At 41.6% G+C, this 10,303-nt stretch overlaps 1 protein-coding gene across 2 annotated transcripts in view; it reads left to right on the top strand.

The window, feature by feature from the left end:
• The first annotated feature begins 4,946 nt into the window (after positions 1 to 4,946).
• LOC150084321 (uncharacterized) overlaps positions 4,947 to 10,303 on the top strand; it is a 118,781-nt gene continuing 113,424 nt past the window's right edge. The window contains exon 1 of one of the 2 annotated variants that reach the window (XM_090375168.1): positions 4,947 to 5,052. The gene's annotated coding sequence lies outside the window, so the exon portion shown is untranslated. Of the gene's footprint in view, positions 5,116 to 10,303 lie in introns of both variants that reach the window. The other variant, XM_090375169.1, reaches the window with a different exon arrangement.

Raw genomic sequence — 10,303 nt, 5'->3', positions numbered from 1 at the left:
CTAAGCATTTGCTATTAATTTTTTAGTCAGGTTTGCTGGGTTGTTAATGACAGTAATGGCAGTGTGCTACTGAAACAGGATCTAGAAATTTTGGGCAAATGGACTGAGAAGTGGCAACTGAAGTTTAACCTTGACAAATGCAAAGTATTACATATGGTTACAAGTAACCCCTGAGGAACCTACCAACTGTGCGGTACTACACTTTGGGTGGTAGAAAATGAAAAAGACCTGGGAGTAATTGTGCAGTCAGATTTGAAGTTTTCTGAGCAATGCAAATAAGCTGCCAAAGCCGGTCATGGGGTTTTTTCAATGATATACAGGCATTTTCCCAGCAGGGAAAAGGACGTGATTATCTCTTTGTATAAGACACTGGTCAGACCGCGCCTTGAGTACTGCGTATAGATCTGGAGGCCCCATTTTAGGAAGGATGGAAATTTGCTTGATCGTATACAGAGAAGGGCAATAAGATTGGTGAGGGGATGTTCTGCACATTGCAGAACATCCCCTCCCCTCTCCCCTCAAAGAGAGGCCATGTTCTGCACATTGCAGCAGCTTGAGACTATGCACCTGCGAGATGATCTGATTGAGGTGTATAAGGCCTTGAGTGGGTTTAGCACGCTGAATTCTGATGGGATTCTTCTGCTTTCTCAGATTACGAACCTAAGGGGCATAAATTCAAATTAAGAAAAGACAATTGTAAAATAGATGTGAAAAAATTTGTCTTTAGCCAGCGGGTGGTTAATTGTTGGAAGAAACTTCCAACTGTTGTTGTTTATGGAACTTGATAGCTTAAATAAATAAATTTATTTAAGTTTTGGTCGTCCTGTTTATACTACAGGACGACCAAAAGGGTCAGAGGAGTTCGCATGATAGATTGAATACAAAACAGCACCGTATTCAGCAGTCACGGGCTTGAACCTCAAGGCACGTGTACTTATGTAACCACGCACCTGACTACTAGGCTACGGCGGCCTGAATTCAAGGAGTAACTGAAGAAACTTTTAGAGGGAATGGTTATATGATTTTTTTTTTTTTGCGATGCTACATAAGGTCATACGCTTGCTTTCTTGCACCACATGTGTCTATTACTATTACTATGTTGGAGATTTGCTATGTGCTATTTTCTTTCCACTGTATAAAAGGTTTTCACACTTACTTATTTGTTATATTCTTCTTCTTCTCCTTCTTCTTTGGTCCTTAGCTGGCAGCTGGGGGAGGCGGTTGGCCACGAAACCAGTATGCTGCTGTAGGTGCCGCAGGGTTTAGGACTTGCTCTGTGATGTTCTTCCATACCTTACGATCCATGGCGTCAGTCCTGGCCTGGTTAAGGTCGAGACGTCGGCTCTTCAAGTCATTTTCCACTTGCTTGGCTCACGTTTTCCTAGGCGCGGTCCGTTGGATGCTCCATTGGGTGGGTCGTTGTCTCCAAAGGAGTGTGGATGGTATTCTGTTCGTGCCCATTCTACATACGTGGCCAAACCATCTAAGCCTTCGCTTCTGGATTTGGTCGGCAATGATTGGTTGCTGTTGGCATCTGGCGCGGATGGTATCATTAGTGATGCGGTCGCGAAGAGAGATGCCCAAGATCTGCCGAAGGATCGCATTTGGAATACCTCAAGTTTGTTCAAATCTAACTTGAGACAAATCCATGTTTCAAATCCGTAAAGAAGAATGGGTAGGATCAAAGTCCGGAAGAGTCGGATTTTAGTCTTTGTGGAAATGTTGGTCCTCTTCCACAGATGCCATTTGAGCGAGGCGAACGCAGTGGCCGCCTGTCCAATTCTGTTGTGGATTTCCATGGTGGATGCAACTTTCTTCTCCTGGACCAGCGACCCAAGGTATTTAAAGTCCTGCACTTGCTCGATCTGGACGCCTTCGAGATAGATGGTGGCTTGCGACCCATCTGTTGTCAGGGCCTTTGTCTTACCAGCATTGATCTTCAAACCGTATGGCCGGGCAATGCGGGCAATGTCGTAGAGGATGTCCGTGGCTTCAGCGTCGTTACCGGCAAGGATAGCACTATCATCAGTAAACATCAAGTCAGTCACATAGTGATCCTTGTCATATTGTATGCCCTGTCTGTTTCTGAATGCTTGCCTCATAATGGCGTCGACCACGATGTTGAAAAGCAACGGGGAGGCTACATCCCCTTGGCGGACTCCAGTTTGGATGGTAAATTCCTCAGATAAATCGTTCTGGATGCGCACCTGGCTGGTTAAACCGTTGTATGCAGTTTGGAGGAGTGTGATGACTTTTCGAGGTACATGTTCAACCTCTAGTAGTTTCCATAAGGCAGGCCGGTGGACACAGTCGAAAGCAGACTTAAAGAGCAGACTTAAAGTCAATGAAAACAATGACGGTTCGCTGTCCACACCGGATCCTCTCCTCCATCAGCTGACGAATGGCAAAGATTTGATCACAGCATCCTCGCCCGGGTTAAATCCTGCCTGTTCTTCTCGACTGGTTTGCTCGCGATGTTTTTGCAGTCTTGACTGGATGATCTTCATAAAGACCTTTCCGATGATGGAAAGGAGGCTGATGCCACGGTAGTTCTTGCAGTCCCGGTTATCACCTTTCTTGTGGATCGGTACGATAATGGCTTTCCTCCATGTTAGCGGAATTTGTTCAGTGCACCAGATGGTTTTGAGGAGCGAGTGTAGTCGGCGAAGCAGTACATCTCCCCCGGCTTTGATCGCTTCTGTGGTGACTTGGTCCACTCCTAGTGCCCTGCCATTCTTCAGGGATTGTATGGCTGCTTTCACTTCTTCTACTGTAGGCTCAACATCGACCATGGAGACCTCAGGGGGGTCGATCGAGAGTGCTGGCGGTCCCTGAGGTGGGTCGTGATTATACAAAGCTTTGAAGAATTCACTCCACCGTTGCAGGCGTTCGGATGGTGATCGCACGAAGGTCCCATCAGCATTCTTGATGTTGTCACTAGTCAATTTGGTCTTTCCACTCAGACATCTGAGGGTGCGGTAGAGAGTGCGGTACTCGTTCTTGGATGCCGCCACTTCAAGATCGTCTGCCACTTGGTTCCAGTATGCGTCTCTTTCTGCTGTCATTCTTTGTCGGACTTCTCGGTTTAGCTGCCGGTACCGTTCAAAGTCGACCAACTTTGCCTGTTTCCGTTTGTCCACGAGGTCGAGACACTCGTCTGATATCCATGGTTGCGTTCGACGTCGGGCAGGTGGACATAGGGGCTTCGCACATTCCAGGATGGCATCAGAGATCTGCTTTTATTCTTCATTTATATCCTCGGGCACGGCCAGCATCTCGAAGCGATTGGATAGGGCGATCTGATATGCCTGTTTGTTGGCAGCATTCATTAGCTGCCTCCAGTCCAGCTTGGCTGACCGAGATGATCTTTTTGCGTGCCGTAATTTGAGCTGCACCTTAGCCCGGATTAGGTAGTGATCAGATCCGCAATCAGGTCCCCTCATGGCACGAACGTCCATGAGTGATGAGCGAAATTTGGCATTGATCAAAATGTAGTCCAGGATTGCTGAGTCCTTGCCAGATGGATTTCGCCATGTAAGTTGATGTTTCTGAGGGTGCTGGAAATGGCTGTTTCCAATGAACAGGTTGTTAGATGCGGCAAAGGACAACAAATGTAGTCCGTTGTCATTGATCTTCCCATGGCCAAACTTGCCCATTGTTGTTTCCCAACCAGATCTGTCCACGCCAATGTGGGCATTAAAGTCCCCTGCGAGGATGATCACTTCTGTCTGCGGAATTGAATCCAGCGTATGTTGGAGCTGGTTGTAGAAGTCATTCTTGGTCGGGTCCAGGTTAGTCTCAGTTGGCGCATAGGCGGAGATAATATGGGTCTTGATGGTGCCCTTGACAGTAAGGACTGCCAGGCGGTCCGATATTGGTTGGAAAGCGATCACACTACTGGTGGCCTGAGCATCGACCATAAAGCCCACTCCTGCTTCTCGTTTCACACCACCAGAGTAGAATAGCATAACCGCTTCGTTAGGTGCTGGTGGTTGGATGATCATCGTTCCAGACCCGGTGAGCCTTAATTCGGATAATGCCGCGATTGATATCTTGCACCTAAGTAGTTCTTGGGCAATGATTTCCTTTTGTCCAACGTGGTGCCCCGTTCGAACATTCCATTCGCCAATGTTAATTGTCCTTTTCTGCGTAGTAAGCTTATTGCTGTGGCCAATGATCCACTTCACACCAGCACCCTGGGTTCCCAGTGCTGGCGCATCGGCTACCCCGGATGCGGTAACATTGTTATAAGATTTGTTATATTAGGGAACCAAACGATAAGCCCTAATTGTGTCATTCACATTTACCAAATAAATGACTGAAGAACCCTGTGAGGTCATTTTTTTAAATCACTTCACAGGGTTCATAAAATGGAATCTGACACAAGGCACAGATTACCAAATAAAAGGTATTCATTCAAAACGGACCTCTGGTCTGTCCACGCCCTGTTGGAGATATTTTGGTGAACCTTCGTATTAAGTTTATGCATTATCTCTCCAACTTCGTATTAAGTTTATGCATTATATTTCTACTATTAACTGCAAGTCCCTTGTGAACGCCAGTGGCCCGGTACCCTTTTCTGTCGACTTGATTGGCAGGTGTATCCATTCGAATGCACGATAACTGAAATCCGAACTCTTCCGAATTGCTTGAATCGGAACGTAAATTGACTTCATATCGCGACTTTCAGAAGATCTCGACTTGAGATTTACAGCAAATCAGTAAATTTGCAGGGATTTTGCGCCCCCTAAATTTTGGCGGCCTGTGCGGCCGCAGCTCTCGATCACTCCTGAAGCCGCCTCTGCCTTTTTTGTACAACCAGATCTATTTTTTTAGAGCCAAAATTCAGAAATTTACACAGCTGCTATTTTATAGATATTCAAAAAATCACTCATATTCAAAATGAACAATGTCTATAAAAAGTGAGCTAAACGCAGACTATAAAAGAAAATAAAATGAACAAAAAAATAAATAATAAATAATAAATCGAATAAAAATAAATCAAAGTACGTGACAGCGCTTCTACCGTTTTGATCACTTTTGGCTATCGAGGTTTGTTTAAGTTTTAGCATAGTGACTTTTATCGGATGTAGTATTCGATGTGTCTTTATATATGTAGGTTGTTTTTTGTTTGCGGTGATCATTTCACTTAATATACATAAAAGGAAATTAATTTGAGCAAATAAAAAGTTTATTTTAGTATAAATTGAGAAGACGATTATGAGTCGCCATTAGAAAAATGACTTAGGATTGGCAGAACAAATTTTTAACCTAAGTTTTTACATCGTAAACGTAGTGTTGCCAGCATCTATATTTTTTTAAATGTTAAAGTTTGAAGAGGAAGAAGCGAATAAAAATAATATAGTGCAATTAAATGTAACGTTTAAATTTGTTCGCTAAATGGTCCTAGGGACGGATTGACCCTGCCAACAGCAAATTTGGATTATGGGTTAATAGCCATAAATAAGAGATTAAGATGAGGCCAATTTCGGCTATGAACGTTACTCGTAATAGAATTCGGTTCTTATATGTATAGCACGGGAAAACAATTTGGGCACTATGCTTATACGGCGTATTGAGGATGCTTGGGTTCGTCTGCTGTTGATATGCACGCCATGGATGGGATTCACGTACATTATATTATTATTATAACTAGCGATATGGTGCAACGAAGCCTGATGCTTTTGCTGCACTAGCCAAAAAAAAAAAAAAATAAATAAAAATTCTGAGTTACCCCTGAGAGAGAGAGAGAGAAAGAAAGTAAGTTACATTATTCCATACTTCTAATTCGAAAATTGTAGAACTCTTAAAGTACCATTTATAACTGACACAATATAATAGCATAGCTTAATTTAATTTATTATGGTACTCACTTTTTTATAATCTGCATTGATGTTAGAATGAAATGGATGATAATTTTAAATTTAAGTTAGTGTGAATAAGTTAGGATTTAAAAACAGAATTAAAATATGCGCAGGGAAGTAGAAGTGCACGTCTTCGCACTTGGTTGTCAATTTTGAAATTGGAACAATTGAAGTTATATGGTTGAAAACAGAAGGCCAATAGCCATAACAAGTGGCTTTCATTTTACACGTCTTCAGTTGGCAATGGTAGAATGAGAGTGAACGCGTGTATTTAAGAAGACTAAGTTCCCGTGATGCTCCTGGATACACGTGGGAATCTCAGGTGCATGAGATTCCAGACCAGTGCTATGTTATAGGGTAGTTTGGAATTTAATACTTGGAGAGTTGTTGTTGTTGTTTTTTTTTTTAGGAACATTAGCAACTAAGGCCATATTGCTCCGGGATATGCGGTGGTCATTCCCTGACCTTTCCGTATCCTCCGTATTTGCTGGTCACGGGCTTGAACTCGGGTCTAATCAAGAAGCGTGTGCTATGCACTGCCGTTCCTGCCCACCTGGCTATGGAGGCGCCTACTTGGAGAGTGCAATGGTGGCAAAACCATTCTATAACTAGGGCTTCCTATTATCAAATTAAAATCCAGTTTTAAAATTTTCCAATATGAAGCCCTAGTTATAGAATGGTTTTGCCGCCATTCCACTCTCCAAGTATTAAATTCCAAACTACCCTATAACATAGCACTGGTCTGGAATCTCATGCACCTGAGATACCCACGTGTATCCAGGAGCATCACGGGAACTTAGTCTTCTTAAATACACGCGTTCACTCTTATTCTACCATTGCTAACTGAAGACGTGTAAAATGAAAGCCACTTGTTATGGCTATTGGCCTTCTGTTTTCAACCATATAACTTCAATTGTTCCAATTTCAACATTGACAACCAAGGACGAAGACGTGCACTTCTACTTCCTTGCACATGTTTTAATTCTGTTTTTAAATCCTAACTTATTCACGCTAACTTAAATTTAAAATTATCATCCATTTCATTCTAACATCAATGCAGATTATAAAAAGGTGAGTACCATAATAAATTAAATTAAGCTACTCTATTATATTGTGTCCATACTTCTAATTAAAAGCATAGAGTAAATGAAAAAGGTATAGAATGCAGGATTGCCTCCTCCCCTTCTGGAGCCTGTGTCTGAAATCAGTGCCAAATTCAAGGTTTAGACCTTAGACCTAAATGAATACTACTGGCATAAAAAAAAAGAAAAAAAAAAAAATGAATGAGATGCATATAAATTATCAGTAAGTAATATATATCCCTATGGTAGGTATCAATTAGTCTACAGTCGAGTTTCAAGGTGGTTTAGGCAACCCAAGATAGAATACAAGAATTCTATAGCAAACAATGCAAAATAAAAAAAATAAAGCAGCAAAGACTTCTTTACTAATGCAATTCCTACTGATGAATCAACTTGGTCTCTTAGATATGATTGGTATAACAGTTGCTATTTTGCATCTGCATTCACACATGAGGAATTCCTTAGGGGAAAGAGATTCCAGAAATGTATCAAATTCTAACAGAGAATTAAATGACTTTGTGATGACAGAGAGGAAAGTCGAGGAGAAGTTATGGAAGTGTAATGTAAATAAGACACCTGGAGCATATCAGTCCAGTTTGTTGAGGGAGGCAGCAAAAGAGGTAAGCAAACCTTTATTCATAATCACGAGAACTTCCTTGATTCAAGGGAGTTCTCATTGACAAGAGATTTGTGTCACCCCCACCAATTCACACCATGCAGTAATTACAGACCAATTAGCTTGACTTCTGTTCCAGGGAAAATATGGAATTACTGGTTAAAGAAATAATGCAGGACCACCTAGACAGGAATGCAGTCACAGCAAGGATTTGTTAAGGGGAGTTCTTGATAACAGATCTGATTGGATACTATAATGCAGCAACAAAACAGTTGACTTTTTCTTGGTGATTCCTTTCTACTTCTAACTCTTGTGCGCTCTCTCTCTCTCTCTCTCAAGGTAACTCGGTTATTTATTTATTTTTTTTTGGCTGGTGCAGAATAAGCCTCAGGCTTCCTTGCACCATATTGCTAATAATAATAATAATTCAAAAAATAATTTTGAGATCATATTAGATTTTAGTTATTTAGATTTCAGAAAAGCTTTTGATACTGTTGCACACAAGGTTGCTATGCAAATTAGAGCACCATGGCATTAAAGGCAAGTTGCTGCTATCTAAAGTGAGATGATTGAGCAGCAGAAGAGCGAGAATAGTTATCAATGAGCATTGATTTTTTTTTTTTTTGGACTAATGTTATTTGTGGAGCCATCAGGTTTCAATGCTTGCCCCATTTTTTTTTTTCTATATTTATTAATGATATTGATGAAGGCATATCAGGCTTAATGTCTAAATTTGTGGGTGATCCAAAGATTGGCAGGGTGTTTAATGATAGTAATTAGGGTATTCTACTTCAATAAGATCTAGAAAAATTAGACAGATGGGCTGAGAAGTGGCAATTGAGGTTTAATATTGTCAGATGCAGCATACTGCATATGGGTGGCAATAATCCAAGAATAACATACTATGTGGTACCACACTGATGCTATTGGAGAATGAAAAAAAACTGGGGGGGGGGTAATCATGCAGTCAGACATGAAATTTTTTTTTGACAGTTTCCGTACAGGCTACTAGGACAGCTTGGGGGTTTTTGTCAGTGATATACAGGAATTTCTTGGTTCCTCATGAGAGTTTGCTGTATAAACTTGAACAGATTGAGATTACTAGTAAGATTCTAAGATGGATTGCCCGGTGGCTGCAAGGCAGAAGGTTGTGATTAATAGATATTCTTCAGATTGGTGTAACGTTATGGTGGGGTCCTTCAAGGATTGGTTCCTGGACCACTGTTGTTTCTCAATTTCATAAATGACATCAACGAAGGGATAGAAGACGTGATGTTAAATTTTTCAGATGATGTAAAGATTGGCAGAGTCATTAATGATCAGTGCCAAGCAGCACTCCAGGATGACTTGACCAGACTTCAGAGGTGGTAAGAAGTGGCAGCTAAGTTTTAATGATGTTAAATGCAATGTTTTACACTTAGGGAATAGCAACCTACAAATAAATTATACACTTGGTGGGGTTGAATTAAAAACAGTGGAGGCGGAAAGAGATCTGGGAGTTACAATATGGGTAGATTGAAGTTTTCTGAACAATGTTTACAAGCAGACAGGAAAGCCCTTGGTGTCCTGTTGATGATTTATCGAACGTTATCCTGTAAAGATAGGAGGTCATAATCTCATGGTATAAGGCAATTGCAGAGATGGGGGAAACCCCTGGTCCCGTCAGACAACTAACACACTTTACACTTTGTATAAGGCAATTGTAAGACCACATTTGAAATACTGTGTTCAAGTATAGAGACCTCATCTGAAAAAAGACATTGAGCTTCTTGAAAGGATCCAAAGATGGGCAACTCAAATAGTGAGATCAGCAGAAGGACGACTGTATGAGGAAAGACTCCAATTATGTGGGCTACAGAGCTTGGCAACCAGGCACCTCAGAGGTGACCTGATTGAGGTTTACTAAGCTCTGAGGGATAGTAAAACGAACGACGGTGGAATTCTCACTGTTATAAAGAATTAGCATTACTAGAGGCATATGATGAGAGAAAGCAAGCTTATGCAGCATCAGCCAAAAAAAAAAAAAAAAAAAAACACTCCCATTTCACCTCTCCGTCTGTTCGAAATACCTGTCCAGCTGAGCCTTAAATTTATTTAGGCTATCAACTTCCACAAGGGATGGAAGTCTGTTCCACCAACCAACTACCAGCTGGCTAAAGGCAAACTTGCCCACATCTATCCTACATCTGTTTTTCCTCAATTTGAATTTATGCCCTCTCAGGTGATTATTCTGAGCATGGGGAAGAATCCCATCGGCATTGAGCATGCTCAACCCATTCAAGGCTTTATACACCTCTATCAGATCACCTTGCCGGTTCCTATCCAGACACTGTAATTTGTAAAACTTAAGCCTTTCTCTGTAAGAGCAACCCTTTGTTCCATTCACTAATCTTGTTGCCCTTCTCTGTACTCGTTCCAGCAGCTCTAGATCCTTTTTGAAATGAGGCCTCCAGACCTGTATATAGTACTCAAGGTGTGGCCTGACCATTGCTTTATACAAGGGAATAATCACTTCCTTATCCCTGCTAGAAAAATTCCTGTATATCATTGACAAGACACCATGAGCTACTCTTGCAGCCCGTCTGCACTGCTCAGAGAACTTCATATCTGCCTGCACAATTACCCCCAGGTCCTTTTCATTCTCTACGACTGTCAGTGTAGTACCACAGAGTTCATACTTTGTTCTGGGGTTACTGTTTCCCATATGTAGTACTTTACATTTGTCAGTGTTAAACTTCATT

Source organism: Mastigoproctus giganteus, chromosome 6 (assembly GCF_048544385.1).
Source record: "Mastigoproctus giganteus isolate SK-2022 chromosome 6, ASM4854438v1, whole genome shotgun sequence".
In the NCBI taxonomy this organism is placed as follows: domain Eukaryota; kingdom Metazoa; phylum Arthropoda; class Arachnida; order Uropygi; family Thelyphonidae; genus Mastigoproctus; species Mastigoproctus giganteus.
This window is presented reverse-complemented; position numbering and strand designations above follow the sequence as displayed.